This window comes from Rhipicephalus sanguineus, chromosome 5 (assembly GCF_013339695.2).
Source record: "Rhipicephalus sanguineus isolate Rsan-2018 chromosome 5, BIME_Rsan_1.4, whole genome shotgun sequence".
Taxonomy (NCBI): domain Eukaryota; kingdom Metazoa; phylum Arthropoda; class Arachnida; order Ixodida; family Ixodidae; genus Rhipicephalus; species Rhipicephalus sanguineus.
Window position 1 is genome coordinate 50,271,673 of NC_051180.1, and position 11,226 is coordinate 50,282,898.

The window sequence follows — 11,226 nt, forward strand, 5'->3', positions numbered from 1 at the left end:
GAACCACTTGCCCAAGGGCCAGCCGTCTTGAACTGGTACGGCTGTTCATACTTGTGAACGTTGTCGATCAAAAAGTAAATATCATGCATATCTGAGGTGCAACATCACTAGGTAAGTATTAGGTGGCGTGTTCCTTTAATAGAAAATGCATACATACGTAATTTTAAGGACCCTAGTTTCTTAAGCTGCGCTGATAATGCGTAAGAATGGAAGCTTGAGCGAGTCGGTATGCGCTCATCTTTGTTGAAACAGCGCTCACTAGACGACGACGAAGTAAAAGAAGGCACAGGACAGGCGCTGCCTGTCCTGTCTCACTAGACGACGACGAAGTAAAAGAAGGCACAGGACAGGCGCTGCCTGTCCTGTGCCTTCTTTTACTTCGTCGTCGTCTAGTGAGCGCTGTTTCAACAAAGCTGAAAATGCGACTGCGCTGAAATTTGCCTTCCTCCGTGCCCTTCGCACGAGCTCATGGTTGTGTTTCGGTTTCGGTTCTGTATTGCACTGTACGAATGCCATGGGTTGGTGTTGAAAAACTTTAGTTTTGAGAAGGCCAAGAAGGTGAAAAAAAATATTTAAAAAATGAAAAAAGCAGCGTTGTGGGCGGCCTTCAGGCTGCCGGTTGTGGGCGCCGCTCTGGCGTTCCTGTTTTACCCAGGCGACGTGTAAATAAAAGAGTGTGTGGAGAGTACTCGTTGAGTGCGGACGTTTCTCTGCTTCAGCGCTTCGCGCCAAACCGCGTTTTCGGGCTGGCTGGCGTCCCCGCCGGTCGCGTTGGTCACCGCCGGTCTTCGCCTGCTGCTGCGCCGGGACTACCAGCACGCAACACAGCACTCATGTTTCCCGACGTATTGCCAGATGGCGTCCATATCTCACACAGCGCCTCTTCTATCGTCTTTACACGACATTTGCAGCGAAGCACGCAGATACGCGGCCAATTTTTTCTTTTTCTTTTATACTGCGGCACGTGGAGTGACCCCTCTGCGTCTCCTGCCACACGGGGCCGTCTACGCACGGTGTGCCCGGTGTTCTTTTTTTTTTTTTTTCGTTCCACATCACGAATGGGTACAGAAAGGGTCCACTTTGTTGTGCGCGTCTTAAGGGCAGTTTTCAAACTGAAAGAAAATATATGAGCATTGTGTGATAGAAAACACGCTCAAGCTTCTCCAAGATCTGCCTACCACCAGCGGTAAATGGTGAACATAAATAGCTCGCCGTTTTTTCGCCCTCGCATGCATGGCGTGTGGCTGAGTTGTCTAATGCAGCCTGCCGGGGAGCGAGGGGCCGCTGGTTCGAATCCCTGGTCGGCATATTTCAGAATTTTTCTTCTGCTTTATTTTTCTTTGTGCCTGTTATATATATATATATATATATATATATATATATATATATATATATATACACACATACATTTCCATATCCAGGACATGACGGCGACGGCAAAAATCCGCCGAGAGTGTCCATATGAATATGTTTAATGTCCATATGAATAACAAAAAAATTCGAAGCCAGCGGTTGAATCAAAAGCATAATTCCTCGGAACTTGCAACACAATAGTCGGGGACACCAAGTAATTGAAATGGCACTAACTGAACGTAAGAGCGAATGTTCTTTTCTTGCATTATAAAAGTGAGCGCCTCAGTCAGCATTAGGTTGTTAGGAAAGTGTAGTTGTGGAAAGGTAGAAAGAAAATCCACTGTGTTATTACTTGTAGGCGACTATTATTTATGGTCTCGTTAGCCGTCAATGCTAAAACGAAAAAAAGAAAAAGCTGAACCACTCCGGAAAAATGATCTGTTGAAGAGAAGTTCGCACCTGTCTGTACACGTTTCTTGTTCATACGGGGAGTAGCTCACGCATGATGCCGTACTGACCATAGCTTGCCTGCTCACTATGTTTTGTTCAGTGGATCCATTATTTCCCTAGGGAGCCTGTTCGTTCCCCAAAACTCTCTTTCATTGCTTCCTGGGAGGGTTAGAATGGGAGGAGGGTACCTGATCAATATAGTTTTCCGCTTTTTTTGCTGCAATTTATAGACTATACCGCGCTATGGCGCTGTGCCTGATCGAAAATTTAGTGCGCTAGGAAGATGAAGTGGCGAAACAATATCCAGGTCACAGCTTGAGTCAGAAGACGCAGAAAATATGCGTCGTTTGCCCAACCTCAGGAGTCTATATATATATATATATATATATATATATATATATATATATATATATATATATATATATATATATATATATATATATATATATATATATATATATATATATATATATATATATATATATATGTAAGCTGTGAATAAGTGATAAATGACTTTAGCTTTTGCAGTGACTGTACAAAATGTGCTACAATAGGCAAACATTCACGCAAAAGTGACAAACAAAGCCGTATAGATAAACTAGCAATTTCTTCGCACTACACTTACGTTTCTGCACCGTTTTACACCGTTAGGCTGATTTTCAGCAATGTTTCAGGCGTTTCTTGTTGATGACTGTCATAGATAAGCCCGTAAAGGTAAGGTAATTGATAAGATAGTGAACACCAGAGAAATATTAACTTAAATAACATTAGGAAAATCGGCGGAATAGCGGATCATTTCCCCCGCTCAAAGATGGCAGACTTACTCCTAAAAGGTAATGAAATTACATTACTAATTACTTTCCTAAATTTCAAAAGAATGTAATTAAATTGCATCACAAATATATAGCTGGATGTAAGTGATGGCATCACATTGCTAACACTTTTTGAAAAGTAGTAAAATTACTTTTAAATTGCTTTAGCAAATATTCTTCATTCATGCAAGACTCATGTACACTATATTTGTAGCACATATGCGTTGAAATCTCAGAGCTCTTTCTTCAACTTCTCACGTCTGAGGCATGGCACTCAGATTAACTTGTCTTTGTCATTTTTCTTTCCTTTTTTAATCAATATTTTATGCCATAAGGAAAGCGAACATGCTGTATTTTAGTCAAAAGTAATTGGGAAAGTAACGAGCAATTTTCTTGAAATTACTCGCTGAAGTAATTCATTACATTACTTCTCTTTCTTATCTTCATCCACGACTTGCCATCTGGAATAAGATAGTCTATTCGCCTCTTTGAGGGTGATTGCGTTGTGTACCGTCGAATCGCGAGCAGTAATGACCAATAATTACTACAACATGATTTTAACCTAATCGAATCATGGTGTTCGCGCTGGCTGATGGAACATAATGTTTCAAAGTGCAAATACATGGTTGTTTCACGCAAAGAAACTAACTTCATATATCAATATACTCTTACTTCTACAGCTCTGACACATACATTTTCTTACCGATACCTAGGCGTCCTCATTACCAGTAAGCTGTCGTGGTCGGAGCATATATCAAATATTTTAAGTGAAACATCCAGGACCCTAGGTTATTTGAAAAGAACTCTACGTCTGTCCTCTCCAGAGATTAGGAAAATGGCATACGAAACTTTTGTTAGAAGCAATCTGGAATATGCTTGCGCCATTTGGAAGCCACTACCAAGAATACTGAATCACCTCTCTTGAGGCGGTCCAAAGTCACGCTACCCGATTTATTTCATCAAACTATAATTCACGAGCCAGCGTAACCTACATTAAATCATCTTTTGAACCTACCCCTTTAATAGTAACACGCAAAATCTCCCGACTCGCCCTGTTCCATAAATTATCTCACCTTTTCCCACCTGCACGTTACACTGTTACTTCCACCTGCTCGAACTTCTCGCCGCCTGTTCAATTCCAACAGCGTCCGATGCCTTCACAATTCTTCTTCATCATTTCTTCCCGCAGCCATCGAGGATTGGAATTGCCTTCCTAAATCTACTGCCCTTGAAAAAAAAAAAGTTCTGAAAAAAATTCAACGAGCCCTTAAGCACGCTCTTTGTTAAATTTCTTTAATTATGCATTTTTTTTGTGTTCACGCATTTTTTTTTCATTATTTAGCCGTTGTATACTAAAAATATTGTACTTAATATGTTTTGTGCCCTCTACGACTTGTATCATGAAGTTCAGTTTGTTTTGACTTCGTCTGTTCTGTTTTTGTTAATTTTAATTTTAGCTCCCTCCTATCAGTGTTGTACACCTCTTTTCAGCGAACATTGGTCATGAAATATTTTCTCTTGCGTGCTTTGCACTTTCTATAACGCTCTTGGGTTTTTGTTCTAAGCATTTGCTGAACCATGCCTCATTTCAACCCTGTAACCCCACCCCCCCTTTTATGTAATGTCCTATTTGAGTCCTTAAGGGTTAATAAATGATGATGATTACTCATTACAGCCAAAAGTAATTTAAGTACTGGAATTATATTACCGTAACTGAATTACTGCCAAGTCTGCCCCTTCTGTGCACAGAAAAAAAAAAAGGTTAAAAGAAATAGCTGGTTCGGAAACCAGCTATTTGGTACGGGTGAGCAACAATGACTTCCAGCACGAGAAATTGGGTCGCGCTGTCACAGACGTCGACGAAGACCCGTAGGCCTCATTCCAAAGGAGGTTTCGTTCAATGCATTATGTGGCAGACCACTGGTGACGCTTATGTTGATAGATTCTCGCTTTGCTACAATGGTGGGCAGCGTAATGACGTAGCAAGCAGAGTTCCCCGAGCAGTCGCACGGAAGAAAAAAGATTATATCCCATTCCTGGACGAAGTTGCTACGGGCGTTATATAGGGGACTCCGCAGTTGATATCGAGGAGCGCGCTTGGCAATAACAAAGCTGCCGTCAGGGAAGCCAAAACGTGTTTTTTTTTTCGTGTTGTTTTGGGATCGTTAACCTTATTTTAACTCTTGTCAATTAATAATATCGCGCGCTACGGCCTTGACATCACTTTTGTCGTATGTTAGGAGGAAACAGGGCTCCATGTTCACAGCTGCTTCGTAAAAAAAAAAAAACAAAAAAAGACCGTAAGTTGCTGCGCTTTCTTGCTCTGTTTCTTCTCACGCCCTAACCATTGGACAAAGTCTATTACAATCTAATCTAATCTCTTAAATAAGAGAACCTTGATACTTGCGCAGTGATGTCTCCCGAGTAACGTCTTGTGAAAAGTGGTGACCCCTTTCTTTTATGCTATATCACCAACGTATAATTTACAGCCTTTTCTGCTTGCCGACATATTCCCCCCCCCCTTCCCGAATAGCATCTGCTCTGCGAGCTGCCAGGAGCTTAGGAAAGTGTGGCGGCTAATGCTGTAGCTCGTTAGCGAGAGATAGTGTGAGATAAGCGAGTGGGTGGTCTATGAGCAGATGGTTGCGTAGCCTGGTGACGGCAGCGAGAAAGCAGAGCTAAACGTTAAATTATTATTCAATAGAGCAGCTAACGAAGGGCTATAGCTGAGGCAACGCCTTTTCTATACATTGTCTTAAAAGCGAAGGAAGAAAACAAACTAAAGCTTTATTATGCGAGAGTTCGTACTGCTTCAGAAGCAGTTTGGGCATTTAATGAGGTGCTAATATTGAAGGCTCCCGGGGTCCAAGAATAGAATGTTCAGCGAATAGAAATGTTCGGAGTCTTCATGTTTTCTTTGAGTGCCGTAATATGATTTCCAGAGAGCACTAATGCTAACCAAGTGTTGCGCATACGGCGCCATTACACGTGAGCGTGGCAGAACACGAGGACACAAGTTCTAGTCAGCTCCTAGTATTATAAGCATGGAAGGCCGCGAGTCTGTGAGAGAGTTGTCAATGTTGCAGTTAAGATAAAAGCAAAGAGTAGGAGCAACAACAGGACAAAAAAAAAAAGAAGAACAGACGGGCACGCTCCCAGGTGGCGCCACCGACACACACTGACTCTGTGGTGGCATCTACCTGTATTGGTGCTACACATTTCTTTGTTTCATTTTTTGGTGCTAGTGCTTACAAAAGCAACTGTACAAAATAGCTACCTTAGAAAAAAAAAAGTAAAATACAGCACTGGCGATACATGCGATGACAAGCATTGCTTTCCCGCACCTGTATGCAGTACCAAGACGACAAACGCAGAATAATTTACCGTGCGTGTTATACCGTAAGGCTATTTATCATATTTGCGTATTGATATTGATAGCTCACAATAGGTCACCATAAGCAGAGCATTGTACGTTAAGGCCGATTCAAAAGTGCTTTGTGCTCGGACAAAGAACGGAAAAATGTAGCGTATAAAAAGGTGGGATGATAACAGTACGCTACCATATTATAATGGCGTGACAAAGAACTGATGAATTTCACATCAAGAGGAAAGCTAAGCTGGCAAAGTGCCAAGGCCGCATGCGTCGTGGCTTACTTTCCCTTCTGGAGTTTCTGAAAAGCTCAGGATATGTGAAGCATGCCGTTGAAAGGAAGTCACTAAACGGGTATCTGTTACGAATTTCGCCACGCAAACTTATTTCCATATTATTCACGTATCACAAAGAGTGGCAAGCATATATTCTGCAGTACAATTATTTCAGGATTGCCTTCAATGTCGCGAAATTATTGCGGGAGAAGCTACTGTCAACAAAAATGCAATAGATAATAGAGGGGAACAGCAATAATAGCCATAATAGAGTGCTATCATTTTGCCATTGTGTGCAGGGACTTTGCAAGGAATGGGTTGTCGGCCTCTAATGCCTTGGCTAAACCTTCTATTGCTTCTCCGTTTCGGAAAACGAGATAGGAGCTGACGTGCAGGTTTGCATTGTATACGTTTTGTTCTCGATATATTTCAAGTTCACCTGGAAATATATTTCGCAGAACGAAATATTTGTACCTCGCACGAAGAGTGTACCCACTCCCTCACCCCAAACTTAATAGGCCTCAGGCCCTTACGCTCAGACTACTGCAGACGGAGACGTACCTTAATTCGAGCTCCCTCTACGCCATTTATCCCGAGGTATTCCCTTGACGCTTGCCCCGCATGCCGAGACGTAGACACGCTAGCACATATGCTCTGGGAGTGCAAGGCAACGCACACTAACCCTGATACGGCTTCGGCCAGGTGGGAAGTGGCCCTCCGCAGCTCCCTCCTGGCTGACCAGCTCTGGGCCGTCCAGCAGGCCCGCGGAGCGGCCGGCAGGCTTGGCCTGACGGTCCCGACGAGGGAGTCGCCCGCTGCACGCTGACGCGCGCCTTGCAGGACCCAAATAAAGTTTTTCAACCAACCAACCAACCTGGAAATATAGTAGAGAAAACGGGCTGCGACTTGATGTTGTGACTTGATTAAAGCTATGCTCTGAATATTTTCTGAATGCGAATATGAGAAAAATTTACCAGAGAAATTCAAAACTTACCAGATCTATGTGTAACATATGAACTTCGTCGAGAAATAATGTACACGCTAAGCATGCTCACATCAAGCGTACTTAAGTCCTAAAGTATATGGGATGTGTTTATCTGCCACACGAACATAACGAGAGTGCTTACATTTTGGAGATGTGTATGATGCGCTGCGTAGACTTTCCAAAGCGTACTTGAAGCGTATGCGCCGTACTCGTACAAACAGACTAGGCCTTTCTTGATGACTAGATACTACGCAGAGCGCGTACGCATCTCAGTGGTGGCGCCCACAAGAATAGTGTCAAGGGAAGAGTATTACTTCTGCTTACATGGAGGGCAAATGCAGAAAATGATCATGAGCATACATTTACATTTGAATTGAAGATTTACCAAAAAACGCAGTTTTATTATGACGGCATGTGGAGTTTTTATAAGAATGTCGCTCGCTAAGTGGTACGCGGTTCATCTTATTAGTGACTTGCTAATTTCTGCGCAATTCCTTAAAAAGTCTTGAAGTAAAAAAAAAAGAGAAAACATGGGGGCATGACCTTTCACAGTTTTACTAAAAAATGTATGGGATGCATGGGGTGTCCACGTATTTGTTCTCTACTTTTGTTCATCTAGCTAGGGCATGTGCGCAGCATTTGCCGTGAAAAGGTAGTTGCGCAAGGGCATTCTTCGAAGTCTTGTATAAATAAGCTGCATCGCAAGTTCGATTATCTTCAAGGAAGTTCCGAAATATCAGCAGCAATATTTCGAACGTACGCGTGCTCCCAAAATTCATCTTGACTGCCATACATAAACTTTGCCTTTTGAAGAGCGAGAGAGAGAAAATTCACATATCAGAAGGCAGGCCCAGATAAATAATTTATTCTTGAGATGACAACGGCCTCTATAAACGAACATATTGCCAAGCTATGGTTTGTGACAGCCGCCAGAATTTTGCTTCTTTTTTCCGCCTCTTTCTTTGTAACGCGTAGTATCCGTACTTTTTCCTTTTCCTTTGTTGCGCCGGTATTAAACATATTAGAGTTTTCTCGGCGCCCATTCTGGGAATCAAGGCCTTCCTTCTAGTTGTGTCATCAACGAGGGACGTCATCCACTGTCTCGCGTAATTGGACACTGGCGAACTGATTAAAAAATAAGTAGGCTATTTCGAATTCGCGCTCTACTCTGGCTGCTGTCGGGAACACCGAGAGCAACGAGGGGGCGTTGACAGTCGACGACTGAGTATATAAGTAACCAACTAAACATGGCTGCGGGGTTCCTTACGTGACTTAAATTGCTTTCTAGTTCACAGATACACAAAGCGACATAGTTGAGACCCTTTCGACTGTCTAGCTTGTCAACTAGCAGCGAAATAAATGACCTCTTCCTCTTTAATTTAAGGTAGCAGGGCACCCATCATTTTTTTACTGCATTGGGAAATAGAAAAAATCGATAAAGAAGACCCAAAGGAAAGTTTGAAGGCCGAAGCTAGCAAGCTTTGATGAAGCTTTACATTGGCACTAACGCATTCCAAGGAAATGTCTTCCCCGAGGAGAAGATAACGTGCTGGTGATTCCGGTTTAATGTACTGAAGGAATAATTTATCTTGCTTTCCGAAGCAACTGACTTGGTCTGTTCTGTACCTGTTTGTCTGAATTATATTCTACCGGATGCATCAGATAACATCAGATAACACTTCACGAAACCAGCCAGAGCTGCATGAGCGAAAGTAAAAGTAACAAAAAAATTCTGGAGGTGACCCTAATCTTTGTCTTAGGTGTATAGTAGTGGTACTCTCACTTCGTGTGCTCTGCTGTATTGCGGTAACTTTGTGGGACACGCACTGCCGAAGCGAATCTTGGAGGCCACGTCGAAAGAAGCGCGTGCTTGAGATCTGCTCCGCAAGGTGCCGCTACGATTCTAGCTGCTCACAAGAAAGGCGTCTGCTCTTTTAATCAACTCATTCAATAACTTTCATTAATTATAATGACAATGAACTGGTCCATACCTTAAGGGAACTTATGCTCCGATATCATACGTATCCAATATAACTCTTTACTCGAATCAGAACCATCGATTTCGCACCGACCAGTTTTATTTTTTAAAACACATTTTCCGAATAGGCGTCAGACCAGAAGTAAGTGCTCGACCGGGAAGCTCTTGAAAGACAAAGTGTGTCGCTCGTTGCTTGCTCCAGTAAAAAAAAAAAAAAAAAACACCTTCTGTTTTCAAGAAAATAGGGCTGGGATATTGTATCCATTTTAGGACATTCGTTCGTTTATAGAAGGTGTATGTTATCTGAGCACGGTGAAACTCAAGGCGTCATACGCAAAAAAAAAAAGAAACTTGTGTAGCAATTGGTACAGTTCTAAAATCCCGCGCTAAATGCAGCTCCACTACTCCCAAACCTAGGAAGTGCGTAGCACGGGCACCCAGCGATTTGATTTCACTTAGGTCCCACTGCTCCGTTCACCAAACCGTCAATGACGTCCATGTTTGAGGTAAGCGTTTACGGTTTCCCCGGCACGAGTATAATCTTGTTCGGGAGATCCGCACATTCGGTGTGCAACATGCGCGCTACTTTTTGCTGCGCTTTATCGAATTCTTGCTTGTTATGGCAGATGATATACGTTTCGTCTGCAGCGAGTTTCATCAGCCTCATTGTTCTTACTTTATTGGTAATATTAAAAGTAGGCAATAAAAATTGAAATACAAGAGTTAGTAAAATTTAATATCGGCATTCACGCAGTACTAAGGAAAGGTCTTTTTCGTGGGGTGGACGCTGGTAATTTTGGTTTGTTTCGTGCAAAGAATAATTCTTGCTACTTTCACAGGTCACCTGATTTAGCGTATATTCGCTATGTTTTGTTTTGCTTATATTAGGCGGGAGCCGACTCCCCCTAATCGATATGCTGAATCAAGCTTGTCATGGTATTTCACCTCTGCCTCGCGTTCTACAAAGTCCGGGTCTTCTTTTCTGTCTCAGCACTTCTTCAGTTTCGTTTACTAATACCCTGTGTTTGATCGTCCAGTTTTTCCATTAAGAACCCCTCTGCTTCTTGATATTAATTTATTTCGTTCACATTTTTTTCCAACTATACGTCACGGTGATATCCAGCCCCATGGTATGTGTGCGAGCCTGTTACCGACGGTGAAAGGAATAGTACGCATAATGGATCGTTTGGGGATGACAGCCCGCTGGCAAGGAAAGTTCATTCCATTATCTATTTTCACTATCACGGTGGCTTGACGCACTCATTTAAGAGCTGTTATCGCACATAAGCTGCTTTGGGAATACGCGGCAGATTCGAAGAAGTAATTGTAATTGTCATTTTTTTCTCATTCGCCATGTTGACTCATTTTTCAAAAGGAACGTATTCCGAGATGCGCCCTGTCTATCGCACTCCCATTAACGAAATATTTAACGAGTTTTACTGATTGGTAATACGCCCCCCTCCCCCTTCCTGTCTTTCTATTCCTCCGCTAGCGGACAACACCGATCTACTATGCCATTTTGTCTTGGTGACTCCTTTATTTCCAATATTCTCCCCTTCCCCTTCCTTATTTTGCTCCCATTGTGAGCGCCCAACCTTGCACTCCTCCTCCTCCACCACTTATTGAGAATGAGAGAGAGTAAGCAAGGCCTACATAAACACGCGGCTAAGAAAGGCTGTTGCTGCATTAACAACGACAACTCCACTTGTGAAAACGTTGCCTCCAGCAACATTGCCTGTTGAACGAGTTTTCATCGCTTCGGTCTGTGGTCTATGCGAGCTAGAGCGACCGCGGGCAATTTTCTCTGCACATTGTAGCGAGGACAGTCGCACAAGATGTGCTGTGATTTCTCCTCGCTACCACAGTTGTCACAAAAATGGTCGTCAGCTCTTCCGATGCGAAAGGAAAATGACTTCGTGAAAGCCAGTCTTAGCCAGAAACGGCAAAGCAGAGGGGCCTCTTTTCCGTGGAGTCTAGTAACCGTCTGAAGACGAAGTGTTCCG